Raw genomic sequence first — 26,805 nt, forward strand, 5'->3', positions numbered from 1 at the left:
TTCTTTTTTTATCTGCACATAAAGTCAGGGTGAAGAGCCTGTTGCTGACTTTTCTTCATCATCTTAGTTTCAGAGGTTCTCTATGTATTATATACCTCCAAATGGATGAATAAATAAATGAAACAATGGACAAAATACTGGGTAGCTTTGTCTGGATGCGTAGCAACAATATTGTTGAAGAACCCATGAATACACATGTAAGCTAAGGACTTGTTATCCAATGGTTGTGATCCATGAAGGTATCTCCAAGCAAATGTGGTTTTTTCACTTGAGATAGACATTTGCCTAATCAGGATTCCAATTTGTTTCGAAAGTGTCATGAAGTTAGCACATCTTGGCTTTCTTGTGCACAAAAATATACTTTTTACTGGGTTTGGCGAAGTGGACCTTTAACCTTTTTTATCAATGTATTTAATATGGGAAAACCTATGATTGGGGGTAGAAATATAATCTAGCTGCATATTATTCTCACAAAAAAGCACCCTTTATTTCTGTCTCAGTATCAGGTGAGAAATGACTTATTTAATAAGAGACATTCTTATAATCTAATAGGTATGTGATTAGTTACAATATAAAAACCGATTGGTTACTACATTATCGAAAACTTTGTACTGCAAAACTTTCATTGCAGGTGTCTTGACTACATTGCTCCACTCGGGGGTAGCATGATACAAAAATATACATTCCATGGTTTCAGTGAGATTTTCCATTAGCAAAACCTTGAATTTGCAGGAAGGCTTGCCATTTGCCTCCTATATCTAAGTAAAACCATGTTTTGTGTCTCTTTTGTTGGACTTCAACTTTTGTTTCTTCAGATTGCTGCAATATAATTAAAAAACACATCAACATGATGGAAACTGGCACAGTGCTTTATCTTATCTGGCACATTGGCATACATGGATAATTGTAACTATTTTGATTTGGCAGACAGCTACCACGATGTAGTGTCATGATGCTTATTTATTTATTTATGTTGGAAATGCAGATGATTCAATTAAACAGGTTAATATAGCCACAGCCGTTTGCCCCCTGCTATCTCCCACAATTATAGTAAATCTGCCACCTGTTTATTTCCATAAAAATTCAATTACTGCACTACTAGTTTATTCTTCTTATGTGAGCAATTAACAGCAGGATGTTCTTAGATCAAAAATATTTCCCAGTCTAGGTTATTTTGTTGTTTATATTTTGCAGATGTTGTAGATCAACCATTCCAAAATAGAAGGGTATGTTATAGAGAATTTTAGGTCTCAGACAGAATTTTGGGATCAAAGGATAGGCACACTTCATTCAATCTTATTTTAAAGTAACTCTTGAAATCCTATTGTTCATTACTAGAATTTGAATTTAGCAGAGCATACACATGTGGATACAATAAAACTCACTAAGGATATCTAAAGTCAGATGTTTAAGGTTTAACGGGATAAGTAAAAGTTTATTACACAAGTTACATGTTCTAGTAGAAAGTATGCATCTCTGAATTTTTTGTCATTAGTGCAGGGAAGGAAAAGAATTGTGGAAGAATTTCCTGTAGGAAGCTAGTTAAAGTTAAACTTCCTGTAGGAAGCTAGTTAAAGTTAAAGAAAACAATCTAAAAATATAGTCTGACAAGGACAAAGAAAAAAACAAAGTTATCTCAGCTCCTTATGTACCACATAATTAATAGGATAATAAATGTACAGTATCAATATTTCTGGAGCAATATTTCCAAAAAGGATTCAGTATTCTGATTGTAACTGGTCTTCTTGAAACAACCTGTCTAAGCCACAGTGAGATGTTCAGAACAGCAGCCTTGTCCTAGGAGGGTACTTTCCTGTTGGGAAAGTCTGGTCAATTCTAAGACTGATGAGCAAAGAGTGTAGAAAGCTGGAGAGGGATTCAGCCTGTTCGGGCTGGTTCGGCCAAACCGGATGTTAAATTTACATCTGGTTCACCAAACTGGTAGTCGAACTGCCCACCCCACCCCTCCCCTCCCAGGAGTCTCCATGTTTTGGATGCAGGTAAGTGCAAGGTCCGTGCAGAGGCTCTGGGAGGGTGAAAAATGGCCCACCCAGAAGTCCAGAAATGTGCCTGATTCCAACTTCTGGAGGGCCTCTGGAGCCCAGGGATGCCATTTTTACCCTCCCAGAGGCCCAAGGTAGGCCTCTGCAGTTTGGGGAAGGTGAAAAATGGTCCTCCAGGAAGTTCCGGTAGGCCACACCCATCATGGCCATGCCCACTCAGCAACCGAGCAAAAATTTGGTTATTGAGATTTTTGAATCCCATCACTGATGGAAAGGTTAGGATCCACACAAGATGTAAGTCTGGGGAAGCCTAACATAGGTTTATGAAGTATTCCCAAAGTATTTTGTCTTTCTTCAAGTGATTTCACAATGGCATTAAGGTAAGTTTGGATATTATTATTACTGCAATTTTTTTAACTTTAAGCCTGCAACAGACAATAAGATTTTATACAAAGTGGCAAACATGTTTTGTTAATAGCTCTGTTATGCTATAAAGCCATGTCCTTTAGTATATTTATGTATAAAAAAAAAGATAGTTGGGCATGCTGATTTTGATTGAGTCTTGTGTCTTGATGCTTAAATATTTACACAAGAGTTGGAATGACAGTGATTTGTTGACCTCTTAACTTTTAAATGCCAAGTGCATAACTATCTGTGTAGGTTTTTTTTTTTCACTTTCACCCATGTAGAGAGAATAAGGAAGATTACCCTGATGGTAATATACAGGAAGTAAACAAAAATCATTGAAACATTATTTAAGTCCATTAAGAATATTTGGAATTTACACAGGCAACACTTCCCTAATTCATTGAAAGTTTGAATAGTAGTAGGAGGTACAGTAACATAAGACTTGAAACTGTGGCGGTCGGAAAAGACTGAGCGGAAGTCTTCACTCCTGTCCATGTTTCCAGTGGGAACATGCACTGTTCCTATTGGCTGATGCCGTTTGACAGCCGGCTATAAAAGGGAGCTGTCAAACGGCATCAGCTGTTGTTCGCCAGCTGGCTGCCTTGTTAGCACGGCAGCTGTGGCAACCCTTTATTGTTACAATAAAATAAAAGAAGAAGTTCACTCTGTGTTCGCTTCAGGTTATTCTGCCGCTCCACAACACTGGTGATGAGGGCGGGATACATATAAGAGGCAACCGGGCAAAGAATTGCTAAGCGAAGTCACTACAGAAAAGAGCCGAAGTCACTACTGAGCTGTATGTCACTTTAAGAGCTTACTGTCACTATTCGCGAGCGCGAATTTCAACTTTCCTTGGAAGATCCGGCACCGCTGAGTCGATATGACTTCGAACTCTGCATTCCCGCCTTTCAGACCAATAGCAGAAACATGGGAATCCTACAGAAACTGATTTGACTGTTTCCTAGATGCCATAGACCTCGCTGACATTTCCAACCATAGAAAAAAGTCCTACTTTCTAAGTTTTTGCGGAGCCACAGTGTTTGACACTGCTACAACATTATTGGCTCCGTGTTCAATTAAGACTGTTCCATGGAATTGACTGTTCCATGAAATTCTTTCCAACCACTATTCCCCTAGGCCATCCTAAATTGCCAGGCATCATGCTTTTAGGAGATGAATTCAGGCTGAAGGAGATACTATTAGTGGGTACATGGCTGCCCTACGAACAGCTGCCTTGCATTGTGGGTTTAGAGACTATCTGGAAGACATGTTATTAGACCAACTAGTTTGTGGAGTCAGGGATTTAAGGCTACAAAGGCATCTATTGGCTAGTCTATTAGCTGGGCTGTTATTCAGGAATCTTTCAACTTGGACCCTCAGGCAGTACCAATCCATTTAAAGCCTCGAAGGGTACCTTTTGCAGTCTGCCCCAAATTAGACATGGAGCTTGACAAATTAATTAAACAGGGTGTATTAGAGTCTGTGGACTTCACAAAATAGGAAACCCCAATAGTGACACCCCTGAAGAAAGATGGTAGCATAAGAATCTGTGCAGATTACAAGACGTCATTGAATAAATATTTACAAATCAGCACTTATCCAGTCCCTGTTATCCAGCACCTATTACATTCTTTTGAGCCAGGAACCATTTTTGCGAAATTAGACATGTCACAGGCCTATCAACAGTTTCCTGTTGATGACACAGCTGCTGAACTACAAACTATTGTAATGCACAGGGGTGCTTTTAAATGTAGGCGCCTCCAGTTTGGCGTAAGTGTGGCCCCAGGGATTTTCCAATCTTTAATGGAAAGACTTCTTCAAGGGTTACCAGGTGTAATTCAAAATATGGAATTACATATTTTGACAACATTTTAATATCTGCCCCTGATAAGTCTCAATTACTGCAAAGAGTCAGAGGAGTCCTCGATCATTTCAGGAAGCATGGTTTTAAGCTAAAAAAAGAAAAGTGCAGTATTGCCACCCCACAGGTAGAATTTTGGGGATACAGAATTGATGCCTCTGGTATTCACCCAATAGGCACCCACACCAAGTAACAAGATTGAGCTCCAAGCCTTTTTAGGACTTCTTAACTTTTATGCTTCATTTTTGCCACATAAAGCTTCCGTTGCAGAGCTTCTGCACAGACTCTTGGATAAGCAATCCCCCTGGCACTGGGGACCTAAGGAAGCCCATGCTTTCTGTGCAGTCAAATCATTGCTTACATCCGATGCTGTTCTGATCCAATTTAATGAGCATTTACCTTTACCTTTAGTAGCAGATGCTTCTCCTTTTGGCATAAGTCATAGACTGCCTAATGGTTCTGAGGCACCCAATGCCTTTTTCTCCAGAACTTTTTCCTCAGCTGAGCATAACTACAGCCAAATTGACAAGGAGGCTTTGGCTGCAGTTGCTTCTGTCAAAAAATTCCATGAGTTTCTATATGGACACTATTTTGAGTTGGTTACGGATCAAGCCTCTGTTAGGCCTCTGTCAGGTGATAGACAAACTCCTCAGATTTTGTCTCCAAGGATGACCAGGTGGACTTTATTTCTGGCTGCCTGTTCCTATACACTGGTTCATCGAGCTGGCAAGAGTCTCTGCCACGCTGATGCTCTTAGTTGCTGTCCCCTGCCTGTTCCTGTGGAGCATCCTGCACCAACTAATGCTGTGTTCCTGATCAACGATCTCAACCCTCCCATCACTGCCCTTGATATCACTGGCCACTCTGCCAGGGACAAGGTAATCACCCAAGTCCTTGACTGGGTGGGAAGGGAGTGGCCTGCAATTCCTTATGCCCCTGAATTCGTGCCTTTCAAAACTCACCAGCAAGAACTGTCTTCTTTGCAAGGCTGTTTACTTTGGGGAACTAGGGTAGTTATCCCTTCCAAGTTGCAAGCCTCAGTTTTAAAGGTCTTGCATGAAGAGCATCCCGCCATTGTCAGAATGAAAGCCCTACCTCGCAGTTATGTATGGTGGCCAGGCATGGATACTCAGATTACAAGGTGGGTGAATGCTTGTCAGCCATGCCAAGTTACCAAACCTGCTCCACCCACATCCACTCCAGGCAGGTGGGAAGATTCTGGGACCCCTTGGTCCCGGGTGCATATTGATCTGGCTGGCCCCTTTCATGGGCGTACATTCCTGGTGATGGTTGATTCTTTTTCTAAATGGGTAGAGCTCACCTTGATGACCACCACAACTTCAGAAGCCATCACTAAGGCTCTATCAAGGATATTTGCTACCCATGGCCTCCCTGACACTATCGTGTCTGATAAAGGCCCCCAGTTTACTTCCTGTGAGTTTGAGGTCTTCCTACTTAACCTGGGAATCAGGCATGCACTTACAGCTCCTTTTCATCCTGCCAGTAATGGCCTGGCTGAAAGAGCAATAAGATCTGCTAAGGAGGTCCTGGAAAGGCTTGGGCCCATAGATTGGCACTCTAGGCTTTCTAACCCAGCACACGACTCCCTGTGCCACCACTAATAGGTCCCCGGCTGAGCTTCTCATGGGTAGACATCTGAGAACTACTTTAGACAGACTCCATCCATATTATGCCCCAGTCATGCCCCTAGGATCAAATAGTCAGGCAAGGGAGTTTGCTGAAAATGACCAGGTCTATGCCTGGAATTATGTGGGACACCCTTTGTGGATGCCTGGGAAGATTGTGGTGGTAACTGGTCCTAAGTCTTACAGAGTCCAACTGCAAGATGGGCGTATTTGGCGTCGCCATATCGATCAACTTAGAAGGCGTTGGAGTTCATCTGCAGATGGCCCTCAAGATGTTCCTGCGACAGAGAAACTGCCAGCGCCCGAAGAAACTTCCCGCGAATCTGACAGGAACACAAACCCACCTGAGCAGCCATCTGTCCCTCACCCAGAGAAGCCGAGACGCTGGCTTCATTGGCATCAGAAGTTGCCCAACAAGCAGAAAAGTTCCTTCCAGCAGCAGCTTCATCAGAACCTAGAAGATCTGGCCACCTGTGCAAGCGCCTGAGTTATCTGAAGGACTACTCATGCTCCGTTCTGGAGGAAAGGAGTGTGGTGTTCAGAAAAGACTGAGCTGAAGTCTTCACTCCAGTCCGTGTTTCCAGTGGGAACACAGACTGTTCCTATTGGCTGATGCCGTTTGACAGCTGGCTAAAAAAGGGAGCTGTCAAACAGCTGTTGTCTGCCAGCTGGCTGCCTTGTTAGTGCGGCAGCCGTGGCAACCTTTCATTGTTACAATAAAGTAAAAGCTGAAGTTTGCTCCGTGTTCGCCTCAGGTTATTCCGCCGCTCCACAACAGAAGCATTATGACATTGTATAACCAATGATTTTATAATCCTGTGGAATTGATTTTCTGGTATGGTCTGCCTAATGGAGTTGATGTTTTGTGACCTGAATGTCCTCCTGAATGATAAAAGCTTCATTTCTCTGAACTTGATCCAATTTCTCTGAATCCTTTTTGAATGCCCTATAGTATGTAATACCTCAAGTGGGTATAATCAAAATAGAATAATGTGAAATTATTTATTCCCATTTTGGAAATTATAGCTCTATACATATATCTTAAAATACACCTGATTTTTTTTTCTTGCAACCACATCAAACTACTTGCTTGTATTTAGTTTACTAAATTCTACTCTTTAGTTGTATTTAATTTTACTAAATTACTATTCACAGATCTTTTTCATAAATACTATTATCAAATTGGTATTCATACCCTGCATTTTAATTTTCTTTCCTAATTGAAGAATGAACGTTTCAATCTGTTACTTTCAGTGAACCTGTCTAACAGTGCTACATGATTTAAGATATTAACCATCATATTGAAAGTCTTGTTTTGGAAATATGATAAAATTTTTATCTCTAATCTTCACGTAATTAATGAAAATGGGTGTGAGAGTTGGATACTAAGAATGGCTGATCGAAGAAGAATTGATGCCTTTGAACTCTGATGCTTGTGTTTGTATATACTATTGTGTATACTATGGACAGCCAGAGTAACTAATAGTAAAGTGTTAAATTGTATAAAGCAGACAAATCACTAGAAACTAAAATCATAAGACTGCATCTGGTTTGTTGCGCCAAGCGATCGGTCCGTTGTTCCGTCAGCGTCCTTCCGTTGCCTATGGAATTCCCCGCAGGGAAGAAGTTTAGCGGGACCCTCGCAAGGGTGAATACCAATAACAGACACCAGACATCCGATTGTTTCAAGGGAGGAAGCACATCGCGCCCGGGGCAGATGGAATGGTCCAGGCAGCAGCCCCGAGTGCTTTGCACAAACCTCTTTTATTATTCTCTTTCAAGCGGGTGGGGGAGCACACAGGGGGTAGCAGAGTTTTACCTTATATGGAAGAAATCATAAACAAAGAACAAAGAACAAAGTATGTGATAGTTTGCAAGCTTGCAAGTATGCTTATCTTACTAGCTGACGCGTCCTGGGACGGAGAATACCATCAATCATTGTTTCGCGATCGTACTGCAACATTTTGCAGTAGGCTAAAACAGGGTCATCAGATATGTGCAAATATCCTTGTGTCCGTGTTTGGCAATGTCTGCTTAATGGTGGAATAGCTACAATTCCTCCTTTTTTATTATTTTTGTGATGCCGTCTCCAGGTAAAGTCCTTTTTCCTCTGAAATGGATTCAAAGGGTGGCAACAAACCCTTCGGTTTGCTGAGACCCTGTGGCACCAGTTCGTACGAGGAGGAACACTCACCTTCTGATTCTTCATCACTCATGTCCAATAAGGCTCCTTTGGGAGCATAGGAGGCATTTGTATCTATTTCATTCTCTGACTCTTGGTCAGAAGACCACTCCAGCAGAGGCTGTTTAACGGAATCTTTGGATACAATAACAGATGTGAGAAAACTGACCGTTTTTTGAGTATTATTGATTTCACTATCAAGTGCTTGTAAACGACCTTTTTAGAATTTTAGCAATCGTCCCATAACATATGGACCTATTAAACAGGCAGGTGGGTACTCTTTTTATAGGCTACATGCATACGTCATAGCAGGACAAAGAAGCTTTCTACATAATTATGCTAATGCAAACCTATGCCATAGCTGATATCTTATGCTCCTACTTCTCAGCTCCTCCCAGTTACTCTTATCTCCATAACTTTCGTTTCTCCTATATTACTCTCATTTCTCCGCTTCTCCAGCTAGTACTTTTTTTCACACAGCACCTTATCACATGGCTACATTCCATTGTCCATCCATCACTTATCGTACCAGTCAGTAACAGTACATTGCAACATTTCCTCTGTTTTAATTTTTTTGAAAAGTGATATCAACACTACCTAATGGTAATTCTTGCTCGCCCCCTCCTCCTCCGAGTCTGGGGCTTGCAAGTGAATTAGGATGCATGTCTTACCAACACTTTTGATGATTTCATCGTTGTCTGAGTCCGAGGAGAATGATAACAAAGGTTGCTTTTATTTACCTGTTTCTGAGTTCGTGACAGGTTGGAATCCAACTGGCTTAATCTGCGTTTTAAGAAGGCCAAAACTTTGCCCAAAATACAAGGGCCAATAGTACAGAGCACAAGTAGGAGAATAAGAGGACCAGCAATGGCAGATACTAAGGTGGTTAACCATGGGGAGAAGTTGAACAGACCCTGATACCATGTGTTTTGAGCCTCTCGTTCTCTTTGCCTTTCCTTTAGTCTCTTATCCAATTCTTTCATAGAATCTAAAACCACTCCTGAACTATCTGCATAAAAACAACATTCTTCTTTCAGTGCTGCACATAACCCATCCTGCTTGAGGAACAACAAATCTAAACCTCTTCTATTCTGTAAGACAACTTCAGATAGGGAAGTGAGGGAGTTCTGCAAAGCAACTATAGATTGTTCAATGCGGCGTAAATCTGCATCTATGGTGGCGCTTAAATGGTGAAAATGCTGATCAGAAGTAACAAGGCCAGCTATACCTGTGGCCGTCCCAGAAGCCCCCAATCCCAGCAGTACAGCTAGCATCAAAGCAGTTACTACTTCTCTTTTTGCCCTAAGGTTATATTGTCTAGGTTCTAGTAAAGAAACAAAATCTTCTGAGTTATATACATCAATTTTGAGAAGCAATTGTACCTGAATACAAAATGATTTTTTTGTCAATAATACATAATCATTTCAGCAAAGTCAAAATGTAATTTGGGGAAATAGGAAGAAATCATGGTGTAATTAGTTGTAGAGTTGAGTATTTGTCCATAAGCGTCCTTGATGACCCATGTGATGTTGTGTGGTTTGTGGGCGTTAAGGCTGGTGGATGTCCCATCAGTCCAGCGAAACGAACAGCCAAGCAGGAATAAGAGAAGTGCTGTCATCTTTTTCGGATGATGGCTCCGCTGGTTGTGGGCGGTGATATGGGCAGACACACCTTGCAGGAACCCAGAGAGTTCTGTCAGGAAGCTGGACTGCTGCGTAGCCTCGACCCCAGGTGATCAATTCGACAGGTCCCTTCCACGCAGGATCAGGTAGCTGTCTATAATAGACAAGTGGTCTCGAAGGGGGAACAGGTGGTTTAGTAAAGTGTCGAGACGCAGCAGACAGGGGAGGGGTGCCAGTGAGATTGAGGAAGTTAAGCGTATACAGACAAACATTTAACACATTTTGTAATACTGGGAGGCTAGGGGGGCCCTTAAGGCCATTTGACCCCATGTATCGTTGTAATGCCAATTTTAAGGTTTGATGAGCCCTTTCAACAATAGCTTGTCCCTGGCTATTGTAGGCAATCCCAAACTTGTGGATAATGGACCAGTGATGGCAGAACTCAGAGAATTGAGAGCTGACATAGGCTGGTGCATTATCTGTTTTTAGATTTTTTGGCGGTCCCAGTACTATGAAGGTCCGAATACAATGATTGATAACGTGCTTTGACGTTTCTCCCCTTTGAGGGGTGGCTATGATGAACCCTGAATAGGTGTCAATAGACACGTGAAGGTATTTCCAAGGGGCAAAAGGTGAGAATTGAGTGACATCCATTTGCCATGTCTCACAAGCCTCTATGCCCCTGGGATTAATCCCTTGAGGAAAAGTTTTTGCTTGCAAACTGCAAGTGGGGCATTCTTAGATGATTGCAGTTGCTTCTTCCAGAGAAATGTCAAATTGTTTAACCAAAGCCTTTTTGTTTTGATGAAAATAACTATGACTTTCCCCTGCTAGTAGAGGGGAAGGTTGAGGCATCTTAATACTGATGGGGAGTACTTTACAAGCAGTATCAGCTACCTGGTTCCCTTCTGAAAGGAAACCTGGGAGATGTTGATGACTACGTATGTGGGCTACAAATAGAGAATGGGTCCTAGATTGAATGAGCATTTGCAGCTGAAGCAACAGTGTCATTAATGATGGTTGTATAGAAGGAGATAGATATGCCTCAAAAATATGTAAGACCAATTGGGAGACATATAGGCTATCCGTTATGATGTTAATTGGTTGTCCAGGAAATGTCTTCAAAGCTAAGTTAAAGGCAGCTAATTCAGCTTGCTGTGCTGATGATTGGGGCTTTGTCAGTTGCTTGTGCCAGTTACCTTGATCATACCAGACACAAGCACCATGAGTTTTAGAGCCATCAGTGAAAACTGTGATGGCTTGAATTAATGGAAAAGCAACTACTGGAGAGGAAGAGGTAATAGGTATCGTTTTAATTAGCTGCAAACGGGGGTCAGAAGGGAGATGGCAGGAGATGGGACCAATCCAATTTTCCAGAGCGTCCTGTAATACATCTGACGACTGAAAAAGGGGTTCCCATTGAGAGAGTTTGAAAGGAATGTGTATAGCTTGAAGATCGTGAGCGAGCAAAGCCTTTGCTCGGTGACGTCCCTTGATACAAAGCAGAGCGAGCTGAAGGGCTCTGGAGGTGACAGTTGCTCTAGGAGTGTGAGGGAGGTGAAGCCATTCGATGATATATAGCTTTTTTGTTTTGGGATCAATTTGGAAAAGAATGGCTGTGAAAAGGGCTGTTGTGGGCAAGACAGCCAAGGAGAGCAAACAGTTAGGGATGATGCGATCAAGCCCGTGAGGGCATGGAATAGAGGGGAAAGGGTTGCAATAACAAGAGTGGCTACTATAGTGTTAACAGGCAATGAAAAAGATCTTTCACCTCCAAGAGAGAGGCAATTAAGAGCGGATGAGTCATAAAGAAAGGGGGCAGCGACCACCCCTTCCATGATCAAAGAGGAGTTTGGAATGAGTAAGATGGGCGTGTGAGGTGAGAGCGGGCGGGGGAGCGTAACTGCCAGAGGGAGAGATCCAGGATCCTCATAGATAAGAGCAGTTGAAAGCAGAACAGAGGAAGCTGTTTGTGTGGAGGGGGCTGCAGCCTTGGGGTTGGGGCTAGCTGCAGGCCCCGCTCTGCTACCATGAGACAAAGGGGAAAGATTGGAACGAGGTCCTTGAAGAATTTTGTTAAAAGACAAAGAAGGTTGAGAAGGATCAGGGACCCTGCGAAAGGCAATTAAAGCAGCATTTCTCATGATGGGATAACCCTCTGCTCCCATCTGAATCTCATCATTGTGCCAAGCGGCAAGTTGGGAAGATGTTAAAAGCAGAGATTGAGGAGCAGGATTTGCATTTCCACCACTTGCCGGGGCTTGGAGGACCATGGGAAAACAAGAGAGGTCCTCCGTATCTATTTTTCCTTCCTGAATCAAGGCTTCCTGGAAGGTATTACGAACAGGCAAGGAAGCAGGAAGATCATCGGAGTGGATAGGGTTAACAGCAGAGACAAGAGAAGGATTATAGGGAGGAGGACAGGAAGGAGGAGGAGGGAGTGGGGGATGCACAGCAAAAGTTTTTTCCGGAGAAGACAGGAGATTTTCTCCGGATGGAGGCATGGGATTTTTAAGAGGTGGAGGAGGCTGATCCGAATCTTGAGGAGGCTGATCCGAATTTTGATCAAAAGTTGGGTCAGGAGTTAAGTCAGAGGGAGGATAAAGAATATTAATAGCATTCATAAGAGCTCTCCAGGCATAAAGGATTTCAGGGGGGGCTCGCGGAGGCTCGTGGATGTATTTTTCTATTTCTTCCCAAATAGATTGTCTTAGAGTGCCACCTTCTGGATAAGCGGGGCAATTTTTTTTCAAGAAACACAAGGAATTTAATGATGGCTTTTTTGGTTTTGCTTTAGAATCAGGAGGGGGAGGACCCCTAGCTTGGCCGCGGGGTGCCCCTCCTCCTCCCGGCATCCGACACTGATTTTTAAAATGTCCAGGCTTGCCACAGTTGAAACAGTTGCCATTACGAGTTATAGCGAAAGCGTGGGGAGAAGAAACAGAAGTAGGGAAAGAAGAAGAAATAGCCGCTGCGAGCGCGTCCATTTTATGGGTGAGTGCAGACCATAATTAGTTGCCGCATCTTTTATGTTTTTCAAGACCTTAAATTCAATGTTAGTATGTACAGGGTTGCCGCCACCTCCCGGGGGAAGGGTAAGAGGGAAGGCGGAAAGAGTTTCAGAATCATCTAACGGTAGAGGGGAGGAAAGGAGATTGCTAATAAGGCCTCCTCGAAGAATTAGTGGAGAGGAGGAAGGGGTAGGGGCAGAAGGAGAAGGATTAGAAGATTCCGCAGGATTGATGTAAGGTGGTGGAGGAGAGGGAGTTTCCACCTGTGCCACAAGAGGATCTCCAGATTTAGCAGGGTTGGTAGAAGAAGAAGAAGAAGAGAGAGGGGGAATATCAGAGGTAAGAGGTGCAGCATTCTCTTTTGGAGGATAGAATGTGTTTAATGCTGCCATGACAGCCCGCCAAGATGTTAATATTTCGGGCGGGGCTCGGGGAATATCGTGTAGGTACTTCCCCAATTTCTGCCATGAAGAGTGTCGGAGCGTTCCCTTCTCAGGATAAGATGGACAATGTGCCTCTATATATGCCAATAGGTTAGTCAATGATTTTTTTGAAAGAGGATATATAGTGGTGCCATGAATTTTTTGAAATGAATTAGCCTTCTTCACTATAGTATAAAGTTCGTCCCTATGACCTGACGAAACTTTGGAAAGTGAGGAGCCCATTACTTACGATTGTACGATGCCTTTGCCAGGTGCGTAAGAACGGGAGTGAAGGAGATGCACCTCTAGACAGAGATCACACCTTGAGACAGCGAAAGGCAGACGGATCCCGGACGAGCCCCCAGTTGTCGCGCCAAGCGACCGGTCCGTTGTTCCGTCAGCGTCCTTCCGCTGCCTATGGAATTCCCCTCAGGGAAGAAGTTTAGCGGGACCCTCGCAAGGGTGAATACCAATAACAGACACCAGACATCCGATTGTTTCAAGGGAGGAAGCACATCGCGCCCGGGGCAGATGGAATGGTCCAGGCAGCAGCCCCGAGTGCTTTGCACAAACCTCTTTTATTATTCTCTTTCAAGCGGGTGGGGGAGCACACAGGGGGTAGCAGAGTTTTACCTTATATGGAAGAAATCATAAACAAAGAACAAAGAACAAAGTATGTGATAGTTTGCAAGCTTGCAAGTATGCTTATCTTACTAGCTGACGCGTCCTGGGACGGAGAATACCATCAATCATTGTTTCGCGATCGTACTGCAACATTTTGCGGTAGGCTAAAACAGGGTCATCAGATATGTGCAAATATCCTTGTGTCCGTGTTTGGCAATGTCTGCTTAATGGTGGAATAGCTACACTGGTTTGTGAAAATTCATTGGAGAAGGCAATGATGCTAGGAATGGTTAGTGGAACAATAAGTATACAATGGCTTGATAACATCAAATCTGATACAAAGTTGAACATCCAACAATTGAAAGAAACTGAGCTTGACAAATTAACATGAAGAGCACTATAAGGTTGCCAAGAATCAGACATGGCTAAATGGTTAAAACAATAACAATTAATGAAAATATTGTACAGTAGAGGATACAAGCATGATCCTTGTGCATCCCACCTGAAAATTTTCTGTTTGATTGGAACTGCTAAAAAGTGACTATTTGACTATTAATTGGAGGGATTGGAAAAGGGCAGTATATGTAATAATACCAAAGAAAGGAGTTTTTATGAATGTGCAAACTATTGTGCAACATTATCAGTTTCAGATATTGACAAAATAATGCTTAAGACCATCCAGCATAGATCAAATCCTTACATGGAAAGTGGGATGTTCAAGCTGACTTTAGAAAAGGCTGAGGAACAAGAGACATTATTATTGATGTACGTTAGCTAACAGAGAAATGAGGAAAAAGAAACAAAAAAGGTAAATGTATCTTTTAATTAATTATAGGAAATGGTTTAATTTTATTGATCCTGTCAACCTGGTGAATATATTCTGATAAATTGATATCTCAGAACATTTTATTATCCTTATAGACCTATCACCTATACTTAAATCTGAAAGCCATACAGGTCAGAACAGAACATGCCGAAATAACAATTTCTTAGTTGGCAAAGAAGTGAAACCAAGCTACATACACTTTATTTATTTATTCAGCTTTTATTATGTACGTATGTATGTGTGCATGCATGTATATGTATATAGATAGATAGATAAAGACAGGAGAGGGGAGATGGATTAGAAAAAATATGAATGGGGTTTTAAAATTAAAGAAAGACCCCTCAGTAATCTGTGTATGTTGATGACACTACTCTCATAGATGAAAATGAAAACAATGCATAAGCTCTGCTAACAGAAGAAGGGAACACAGTGAAAAAGGGGACTAAAATTAAATGTAAAGGCAACCAAGCTACTGATAGCAACTATAAAATTGTCACTCTATGGAAATGATGGTTGGACTTTGAGAAGAAGAGTAGAAAAAGTATATGCCAGTTCATAATATGAAGACCAAGCAAGCTATGATCCAGTATATATCTTATAAATTGCTAGCTGTGACCAACAACTTCAAGAAACTTGTTATTCTTTTTTACGTTTAATATATTTTTCTGGCATGAAATGGAAAGATTATTCAAACAAATGATTTTTTTCAGTAAAGTACTATACTGTGTAAAATAAAACACATGGCAATCTCTACGCAGTAAGTAGAGGGAGGTATTTAAAACTACTATTAATTTTTGGACAAGGTAGTGCATATTAATCATCACTTAGAAAAACACGGGGACATTAACCAATAGTTCTGATGCCTGGAAATAATATAAATCCAAACAGTTTTACTCAGTACCCTTTTGAATGGTACATCAAACTGCCAGGAACACAATTGGGGGCATACCTAGCACTACATAATAAATGTCTTCACATTCACAACTCATCTTGTTGGAAACAATGTGGTAATTATGATAAGTAAGCAAATATTTCTTAAAAATAAACATTGCCAAATTAGCTTCATTTCATTTTATTTAATTAGACAACCTCATTACATCACAAGAACAATTTCTTCTTCTTCTTTTTCTTCAGCGTTTGTCTCGCGCTCGGGCGAGGTCCGCTAATGTCCTTGAGTACTGCTTCCACACCTCTCTTCTGCCACGTGTGTCGGGTCTGCCTTCGATCTCTAGATCGGCCTTGATCGTGTCCATCCAGCGTTGTTTAGGTCTACCACGCGGTCTCGCTCCTCCGACAGTCACCTTCATTACAGATTTGATGATGGATTCTTCCTTGGCGCGGCTCACGTGGCCGAACCATCGTGAGCCGGGACTGCCCTCATGACCGTGGGGATGGGCACGACGTTGAACCGTCTCACGCACTTCTTCGTTCCTGACGCGATCGAGTAGGGTGAGGCCTACCGACCATCGAGCATTCGCATCTCCATTATCTGAGTCTGCTTTCGACTTCTTTGGTCGCCGGCCAGCACTCTGCGCCGTATATGGCCACGGGCGCACCACAGAGTTATAGATTTTCGCCTTCAGGCGCATCGGCATCTTCTTGTCACAGAGGACGCCCGTGACGGACTTCCATTTGCCCCACGCTGCATTGATCCTGGCTGCCACCTCAGTTTGTAGTAGGCCTTCTTCCCCAAGAGTAGTTCCCAGGTACTTGAAGGTGGAGGCGCGCGGTAGTTCCTGCCCGCTCACGTGGATGGAGCCTGTCATTTCATTGTCAGTGGTCAGGTATTCGGACTTCTTTAGGTTCAGCCGGAGCCCGAACTGCTCGAGGCGGTCGTGCCACTGTTGGACTCGGTGCTCTAGTTCAGCCTTGCACAGGTTGGCCAGGAACACATCATCGGCGTAGAGCAGCGTCCATGGGGCAGGCGTGTACAGGTCGTGGTGTAATTGTGTCCATCACCAGAATGAACAGCAGTGGTGAGAGAGCAGAGCCCTGGTGTACGCCGACGGTAATATTAAACTCCTCTGATATCCCAGCTGCCGCTTACACGGCTTTTGTGACATCTGTATAGGAGTTGGACCCATTGTACGAGCAGCTCAGGCACGCCGTGGTCTCGCAGTGCGTACCAGATGAGATCGTGCGGGACTCGGTCGAAGGCCTTTTCCAAGTCTAGGAAGGCGGTGTGGAGCGGGATTTTCTTCTCTCTGTGAGCTCCATCAGCATCCGCACACCGAAGATGGCGTCGGTGGTGCCGCAGTTCTTGATGAATCCAGCCTGGTTGACGCTGATGTCGACGGTGTCCCGAATGCGCTTATCATCACAAGAACAATTTATGCCTAATATATCATAACTTTAGTTTGAGTTTAAAAATATTTGATGTAATATTCCATGATAAACTGATTAATTGATTGATTATGTGTTATCAAGTCAGTCCTAAGCAGAGGTGGCATTCAGCAGGTTCTGACCAGTTCTGGAAAACCAGTAGCGGAAATTTTGAGTAGTTCAGAGAACTGGCAAATACCACCTCTGACTGGAGATTTTACAGTATCCTTCCCCTGCCACGCCCATCAAGCCACACCCACAGAACCGGTAGTGAAAAAATTTGAATCCCAACACTGGTACTGAAGCATGGTGATCATTATCGTTATGATAAGACTGCTGCAGTTTACTTCCCAAAGCCACATCTATGTTTAAAGTTATGTTTCCACATGCTAGATGTCTTTTTTTTTTTTTTTTTTTTCCCCGTTATTTGTTTCCTTGGAAAATGGCCATTCTTCTCCCATAGTTTTTCACAAAACAAGGTATAGCAATGGGTTTTCTTGTATATTTTATAACTGCCTCATTCAGCAGGTTCTTCTTCAACCATTGAACCAGTGAGATCCTGAAATTAAAAATTAACTCTGCCTTTGGCAAGGCTCCATTGTCTTTCCTTTGATCTTCCTTGGAATTCTCAGATCTCAATCTCTGCTTGATCACTCTGCTCAGCTGGGGAGGACTACACAATTTTCATAAAAGTTATAGTTGCATGTTTATATGAAAGATAATTGCATGAAAGGACACAAGGTAAGGCATAGAGCATTTGGGTATCTACAGCAACAGCTTCAAGTGTCACTAAAGAGATGGATGTACTTGCACAAAATACCAGATTTCCTCAGTCTCTTCTTCTTTGGCTGTGTGAATGGCAAGTTATTTCAGCTCAGGATCATGGGGAGAAGTGGAAGAGAGAACCTGAAATAGGTCCTTTTCCAAAAGCCATGTCCTACCTGTTTTATCACAAGACCAAATTGCATTATTATATTTGTTAAAAGACTGAACAGCTTCCTGATTTATTTTCTTCTTCTTTTAAAATTTGATTTTAGTATGGCTTCCGATGCAATAATTTACCAATTTTTAATGTGGACGCTGTTTCACTACAACAGCTCCCAAGATAGAAGTGAAGAGGTAAAGACATTTTATAGTTGTAAAAATGAAGCAAAGGGACTCATAGGTCCTATAAATTTGTTGATGTGTTAGGCATGGGTGGTGGGGTTGATTAAATTAGAGAGTTAATAGTATATCCAACAGAAAAACATGGCTAGAAAATGCAACAAAACTCCCTAGTTGCTCAAATACTGTGATTTACTGAGTTGGAAAATGTAAGGTATTTGTCCCATATGGTGTTTCAGATGAAGAGTCAGATCTACTTGTAGAATGAACTGCTCTGCACTTTAGGGTAGTAACACCAAATTGTGGCAAGGGTTTTTGTAAACAGGAAAATCTAACAGGCAAGCAGTAAGTATCACTGCAAATTAAATGTGTTTTGTTTCCATCACAGTTACTACACTATCAAAGCTCTGATTGACTGACACATCTCTGTTCATCTATTGTTCAAATACAAAGCATGCTGAATGGCTGTTTGTACTTTTCAAATACAATATATTAATAGCATAGAAGTCATTATAGCATCCTGGTAATTGTAACGGTTAAAACAGGCCACTCAAATGAGAAATTATAAGACAGACAATATAGAGTATCTATGAATCTCCTTATTTTTAAAAAAGTTTCTATAGAAAATGCTGTTTTTCTATGATGTCATGAGATTCTTATTTATGCATACATAATATACTTAATAATGTACATGTGGGCATATGCATAATTTTGTATTTATTTATTTAGTCATGTTTATGTAGTGTATACTGGAGGTGGTAACTTTTTGATAACTATATGCAACAAAATTTAATTTTAATGTATACCGATTAGTATACATTCAAAGTGATAAAGTTATTCTATTCTATTCTATTCTATTCTATTCTATTCTATTCTATTCTATTCTATTCTATTCTATTCTATTCTATTCTATTCAACTAGAGTAGGGTACCTGTAGCTTTCTAAATATTGTATTCCTCATGATTGACCATGCTGACTAGGAATGACAGGATAGCAATGTTCAATATCTAAGGGGCTGCTATAAAGAAGAGGGCAATCAACCTATTGTCCTGAAGGCAGGACAAGAAGCAATGAATGGAAAATAACGGAGGAGAGAAGCAATCCCAAACTAAGGAGAAATTTCCTGACAGTTAGAACAATTGGTCAGTGAAATGACTTGCCTTCTGAAGTTTTTAAGAAGAGATTGGGCAACCATTTGCCTGAAATGGTACAGGCTTTCCTGGGGTTGGAGTAGAAGACTTCTAAGGTAACTTCCAACTCTGTTATTCTGTTATTCTGACTGGGACTTCTGTAACTTGTGGTGAAAAAATAGCTGGAGGGCTACTGCTTTCCTATCTTTGCAACAGAAAAAAATAAATTAGCGTAAGTATCTTATTTATATCCTTTTCAACAATATGAAAAAAATCTTATCCTTCTATATTTTGTATATTTTTATAATATGGCAAGTTTTTCAGAATTTGAAGGTGTTGTTAAAAATAGGAAAACTGGAAAGATTATTTTCAGAATCTGTCACTTTAGAAGATATGCACTATTCTGTACTGCATATTTAATAATAGAGAACATTCGAGTAACATTGTATGACAACTTTCCCCCCGGGATCTTCACAAAACCTCCTGTAGTTGTTTACGTCTTGTGATGTTATCCCATTGGAAAAACTCTTTAAAATAAACTCAGTGTGGTTTATGTAGTTATATGTGAGATTCTGCCGGTGGCAATGTTGATGTAAACTCCTCTGTGTCTAAACAATGATGGCTTAAGAATTTTGAATTTTACATCTCCATAAGAAAATGTCAGACACAATCATGCTTACTTTTTTAGTTAATGCCATATATGTTTAAAATCTTATTGCACAGATTTTGATTTGCAGCTTAATAAAGATATGGAAAACACTGGCACCTCCATTAAATATGTTTGCTATTAAAGGTGGATTACAAATAACAACTCAGAAATTTTCTTTGTAGGTGTGGTTTGTGTTTATGTGGGAGAGAAAAAGAAAAAGAAAGAGAGAAAGAAGGGGGGGAGAAAGAGAGAGAGAGAAAGAAGACATTGAACTGATTTAAAGGAACATTTCCAATCATTCAAAGAGATGAATGAACATTATCTATTCTAGATTGGAATCATTTATATAGGATCATTTTCCAATAAAAAATACCTTTCAGACCAGATCAGGAACAGACTTCAGAGAAAGACTACTATTACAGTTTTGCAGATAAGCTGTAACATCAGAATCAGAACTGACTGTGCTTTACTTTATCTTTTTCTTATATCTCAGTGGGCCTACCCGAGTTTCTTCCAAATATTATCTTAACAGAACAGAATAACAGAATATAGAGTTGGAAGGGATCTTAGACAGTGGTGGGCTGCTGGGTGGTTGGTGAGATTCAGGCGAACCCCTAGCTGTGATCTCTTACCCGCCCTTGTGCTATGCTTTCCCTAAATAACTAACTTTCCCCCCTCCAGGCTACCCATGTGAGTTCTGCGCCACCCTGCTTTCCTCACCGGAGCTGCCTGAGTCAATTAGCTGCCTGTATGAAGCTGCCCAAAGCGGTGCATGTACGCTCACAACCAGCGAACCCCTTGCCAATGAAAGTGCAGCCCACTTTCATTTCATCTTTCTTAGAGATATTTTAGCCCAGGGCTGTCAAACTCCCGGCCCATGGGCTGGATGTGTCATATGCTGGCCATGTCCATGCCCGATTTAGTGAAGGGGAAAAATACATCAACTGACACTGCCATGACAATGTGAATTTGATACCCCTGTTCTATTCTATATCCCTGGCTCAAGCAGAAACCCTAAACCATTTCAGACAAATGTCTATGGGAGATTTTCCGTCATCCGGAAAAGTGCTTTTTCAAGAGACAACTGGATTTTTTTGTTTTTCTTTGAAGACATTTTGATTCTTTTGCTTCATTTTGCTGAAGAAGAGAGCTGAAGAAGCTTCTTGGATGAGAAGAAAAACAAGAAAGTCTAGTTGCCTCTTAAAAAAAGCACCTTTGGGATTTTTCTTTTTTTAAAGATCACATCAGCTCTTTTCCAGTCATCTGGTGGTTTCACGGTGTTCTATGATTTTGAAAGATATGGTACAATGATTTTGAGATGACATCATACATACTGTAGATACTAGTTGGCCTTTTTCTGGCTTCAAACATTCTCCCTTATCTTCCCAAGTTGCTGCTACTTTTCTGTCCAATGAATTGAAAAAAGGAGTATATTTTTATGTCTGCAGAACCTATTTTCTAATTTTAATAAATTAGAAAATACAAAAAGCATATTGAGACTTTGGAAAAATTGCAGAAAAGAGAACTAGGATGATTATAGGCCTGGAAACTAAAACATATAAAGAACAGTTGCAGGAACTGGGTATGGTTAGTCTCGAGAAAAGAAGGACTAAGGATCACATGATAGCAGTATTCCAGTATTTGAGGGACTACCACAAAAAGGGTTCAACTTATTTTCCAAAGCACCAGAAGACAAAACAAGAAACAATGAATGGCAACTAATCAAGGACAGAAGCAACCTGGAATTAAGGAAAACTACCCAACAGTGAGAACAATAACCAATGGAACAGCTTGCCTTCAGAAGTTGTGGGTGTTTCATCACTGGAGTTTTTTCGGAAGAGACTGGATAGACACTTGTCAGAAATGTTACAGGGTCTCTTGCTTTAAGCAGGGAGTTGGACTAGAAGACTCCTAAGGTCCCTTCCAGCTCTATTCTGATCAATCAATTGATTTCCTTATCTTTATTTAATTATTTAGATTAAACAATTAAGTCTACCATGATTTCACATCATGCTTCCATTACATTAACATTTCATTTCAAATATGTTCAGTATGTTAATGGTGGGCTTATTTGAACACACACACATATATTTAATTATATTAACTACTAATTTGCAGGTTATTGTAAATGTTATAAAATCCATATAAATTTTGTACATGTAGGGTAAAATGAGGACCCAAATTGTTGGGGGCAATATGTTGACTTTGTAAACTGCTTTGAGAGGGCTGTAAAGCATTATAAAGCAGTATATAAGTCTAAGTGCTATTGCTATATTATTGCTTATGCCTTTGCATTAATGTAATAGAAATTTCAGATAGAAACATGGAATTTTGGTTAATTAATATTTTCTGTCATATGCAAATAAATATATTTATGCCAGGAAAGTTAAAGATGAGTAAATCTTATGATCACTAAATTGAATTTACTTTAAGGAGTTTGAAATTAAAATATTGGGAATCTGGTGAAAAACTGGTAATCATTTAAAATAAGTGAAATGAGATATTACCTCTGAAACTTTAAAAAAAGTAAGCTGAGATTCACTGATAGTATATCTAATTTTTATAATTCTTGTATCTATACTATTTATAAATCAGCAGCAAATTGCTAATATTTTATTTGAAATTCAACTACTATTTCAGCACTGTGTGGGGACCCATCTTGGGCACCATCTCTGAAGCTTCAAGAGATACTAGAAACAATTCAATTGATAAAAACTGGGAAAGCTCCTAGCCTAGACAACTTTCTGATGTAAAAGTACATATATTTATAAATTTATTGAAATTTAACCAATATGTATGGATTTCCATCTCAAATACATACTTTATATTACCATATAAATTTGTAGATTTGTAGATTTGTTGGTCCCTATATTATTAGGAGTCTATAATATATAGTTTAAACCTGGTAAACTGTTTTTATCTTTTTATGAGGCTTCTATAAAATTGATTTCAAAAATGGATAAAGATTTAACATTCTGTGTAAGTTATAAATCTGTTTCATTAATTAATATAGACACTAAGTTATTAACTGCTTTGTTGAATAGACAGTTGGAGAGTGATGTTATACATAATTCATCTATCTCAGTCTGGATTTATTAAAAATAGATAAGCTTAGGATAATTTAAGTTTATTAATAGATATTTTGTATGTACTTCAAGATAGATGGGATTCTGCTGTATTAATATCTTTACATGCTAAATATTTTTAATGTGGTTCAGATCAAGTTTATAAAGTGAATTATAGTTAGAAATGAAATATTTCATTCTTTTATATAATTAATTTAATTATTAACTTCATTGGCCGTCATCTTACCACAGGACAACTCTGGGAGACTTTTATTGGGTGGGCTGCAATTTATTATTTACAACCAATAAGAGAAATAACAAATTGGTAAATTTTTGTTATTGTGTGGCACCTGTCAGTGTTATCCACTTTCTCAGTTGCTTTTTTATTTAATTCTTGAAGCATTAACAATTTGTATTAAGTAATTCTGGATATCATTGCACTGGTGGATTTTGAGTGGCTGTATCAGATAATTGTAATTTCTAGTTCAACATTCCAGAGAACACCCTTGCAAATAATGATAAAGCTAACATCATGGTGTTTGCTAGAAGGCCCAAAACTATTCCTGGAATATCAAAATGGTTTTCACTGATGTGTTATGTTTTAAATACCTATTTTATGCCTCAGGTAGGGCATGTGTCAGTTATATTATCTTAATTGGTCAAAAGAACTTAATGGTTTCTTGCTATTTTGGAAGACAAGGTAGGGGGGACTACCTCCCAGCTTTCCTTAAACTATTTCAAGCTAAATATCTAGCTCAGCTCATGTCATAGGGTACAATAAGCAATCAAATCATACTAGGAAACAGTCAATATAGATCATAAGTGTTATGTCCTGAGGACTCAAGGAGTTCTCACTCAGGTCCACTCACTTTGTGTGGGCGTTATTCCCCCATTCCCATTGGTCAGTTCTCCCCAGCAGCCAGCTATAAAAGCAGGCTGCGGGGTCCAACTGGCTGCTGATTGCTGCGAGCCAGTTCCAGGCTTGGCAAGCACGGTCAGCCCTTTATTTGTAAAATAAAGTACTGTTGCACTCATGCTCTGGTTCAGCCTCTCATTGCTCAAACTTAACACTGGCGACGAGGATGGGATGGCTACCAGAAGCACCTTGCAACCACTGAGTCACTAGCCACCGATCTACAGCCCAGAGAGAGCAATCGGCTGGCGACAAGGGAAACGCTGATCCGCAGCCAGAGAGAGCGGTCAGCTAGCGAAACGAGCGATCAAAAAGAGCAAACGCAGATCCGCAGCCAGAGAAAGCGGTCCTGAGTCAAATAGTTAGAAGCGCTGTAGCCGCTTGTTAGCCTCGCTACGGGAAAGTGAAGCGCTGCGAGCCGCAGCCGCTCTGCATTTGGCGCGAAATTCAAACGGGTGTCATTTGAATTTCGAGCCAGTAGGAATCACAGCACAGCGCTGTAGAGAGTCACTAACGCCCACTTTTTTGGCGCGAATCAAGACACCTCCAACGGCTAGCAGCCAACGTGGTAACCCAGAGAGAGAAAGAGAGGTAGCAAAAACCTCTCCAGAGCTGATATCACTAGTAACTCACGAGCGTTCGTAGTCCCAGAGAGATTTCTCCGCAGGTAGCCCAGCCGTTCCAGCACCATGAGTTCCAATCCAGTATTCCCGGCGTTTAAACCAGACGAAGAGAAGTGGGAATCGTATAAGAACCGTTTCAATCATTACATCGATGCGGTCGGCCTGTCGGATGCGGAGAGCATCGGAAAAATCCTATTTCCTAATCTACTGCGGAGCCACCGTTTCTGATACCGCTGCAGCACTCGTGGCGCCGAGAGAATTAAAAACGCCCGTGGTCCGAGTTGCTTGAGATCCTCACAAACCACTACGCTCCCAGGCCTTCACAAATCGCCAGGAGGTTCACGTTCCGAATGAGGAAACAATCAAGTAAGGAGACCATCAACCAATATATGGCCGCCCTCAGAACAGCAGCCCTGCACTGCGGGTTTGGAACATACCTGGAGGACATGCTCCTCGATCAATTGGTTTGTGGGGTCAAGGATCTCAACCTACAGAGGCGACTGCTAGCTAAAAAGACCTCAACCTCGCGCAAGCGGTAGAGGAGGCCCTAGCAGCCGAGCTAGCAATGAACTCAGCCACCGAAATTCAGGGCCCAAGCGCCAAGCTAGCAGCGTTCCCAGTCCATTCCGAAGAGGTGGAAGCGGAGGAAGGCCACAACGATGAGAACAATGTCCATCGCCTCACCAATGACAGACGGTCGCAGGTAGGGGCCAAACAAGAATACACCGGTCCACCCAAGCACATCACCCTGTGCCTAGCCTGTGGGGATCACATCATAGGGCCACCTGCAAGTTTAAAGGAGCCGTTTGCAACAACTGCCATAAGAGGGGGCACATTGCGAGAGTCTGCCAAGCCCCCAAAGCGCTGCACAAAGACCCCGTCCTCACACTCGGGACCACAGAGGCAAGTATTAAACTGTCATGACGCACCGCCTTGCCAGGCGTTTGCCACTCTGTTAGTAAAATTTCTCTCTCCGTTTCCCTAGAAGGTAAACCGTGCCACATGGAGGTTGGCACAGGGTCAGCGCTCTCAATAATCTCGTGGAACACCCTCAAGAGACTCCACCCCAGCCTATCTACTACCCGGCTTCAGAGATGCCAGTTCGGTCTGAAGGACTACCAGGGAAGGCCATTCCCGTGATCGGCAGAGGCAAGTTCTTTGTCAGTTTTAGAGCTTTTAAAGGCCACCTACCTCTAGTGGTAGTTAACGGCAATCTACCCACCTTATTGGGGCTCGATTGGTTTCCCCACCTCGGCCTAGGGTTAACAGGAGTCCATGCTGTCTCAACCTCAGACACTGACTCCTTATTCGCTGACTACGCAGATGTGTTCAGCGAGGAGCTGGGGTGTTATAATGGAACCCCATCTCGTTCACCGTTGACCCCAGGCAGTCCCAATCAGATTAAAACCACGTGAGAGTTCCATTTGCTATTCGACCAAAACTAGACGCTGAATTGGATAAACTACTAAAACAAGGGGTCATTGAGCCAACAGATTTCGCCAAGTGGGAGACGCCCATTGTCACACCCTCAAAAAGATGGTAGCCTGAGAATTTGCTCGGACTACAAGACAACAATCAATAAATATTTACAAGTTAGCGCCTACCCGTGCCCGTCATTCAGCACTTATTGCACACATTCGAACCGGGCAGTATTTTTGCTAAATTGGACATGTCTCAAGCGTATCAACAGTTCCCTGTTGATAACCAAACAGCAGAACTTCAGACCATCGTCACTCACAGGGGTGCCTTCCGATGCAAGCGTCTCCAATTTGGCGTAAGTGTTGCCCCGGGTATTTTTCAATCCCTCATGGAGCGGATTTTACAGGGCCTCCCTGGTGTAGTACCCTACTTCGACGACATCTTGGTCTCGGCCAGGGACAGACCCCAACTCTTCCAGAGAGTGCGAGCAGTGTTAGAGAGGTTCAGACAGCATGGCCTCAAGTTAAAAAAAGAAAAATGCGCCATTGCCACTAGACAGGTGGACTTTCTGGGTTATAAAATTGACGCCTCTGGCATTCACCCCTGGAGTCCAAGGTCAGGGCGATCCACGAAGCTCCCACACCGACCTCCAAAACGGAGCTACAAGCTTTCTTGGGACTCCTAAACTTTTATGCATCCTTTTTGCCCCATAAAGCCTCAGTAGCCGAACCCCTACACAGATTACTAGACAAAAAGTCACCGTGGCACTGGGGGCACAAAGAAGACCAGGCGTTTAACGCCGTCAAATCACTACTTACGTCAGAAGCAGTGCTCATCCAATTCGACCCCAACCTTCCTTTAGTACTGGCAGCAGACGCATCCCCTTTTGGAATTGGGGCGGTCCTTAGTCACCGACTCGCCAATGGCGCCGAGGCCCCCATCGCCTTTTTCTCCAGGACGCTCTCGGCCACGGAG

The sequence above is a fragment of the Pseudonaja textilis genome, chromosome 6 (assembly GCF_049901715.1).
Source record: "Pseudonaja textilis isolate UNSWEBS1 chromosome 6, rPseTex1.2, whole genome shotgun sequence".
In the NCBI taxonomy this organism is placed as follows: Eukaryota; Metazoa; Chordata; class Lepidosauria; order Squamata; family Elapidae; genus Pseudonaja; species Pseudonaja textilis.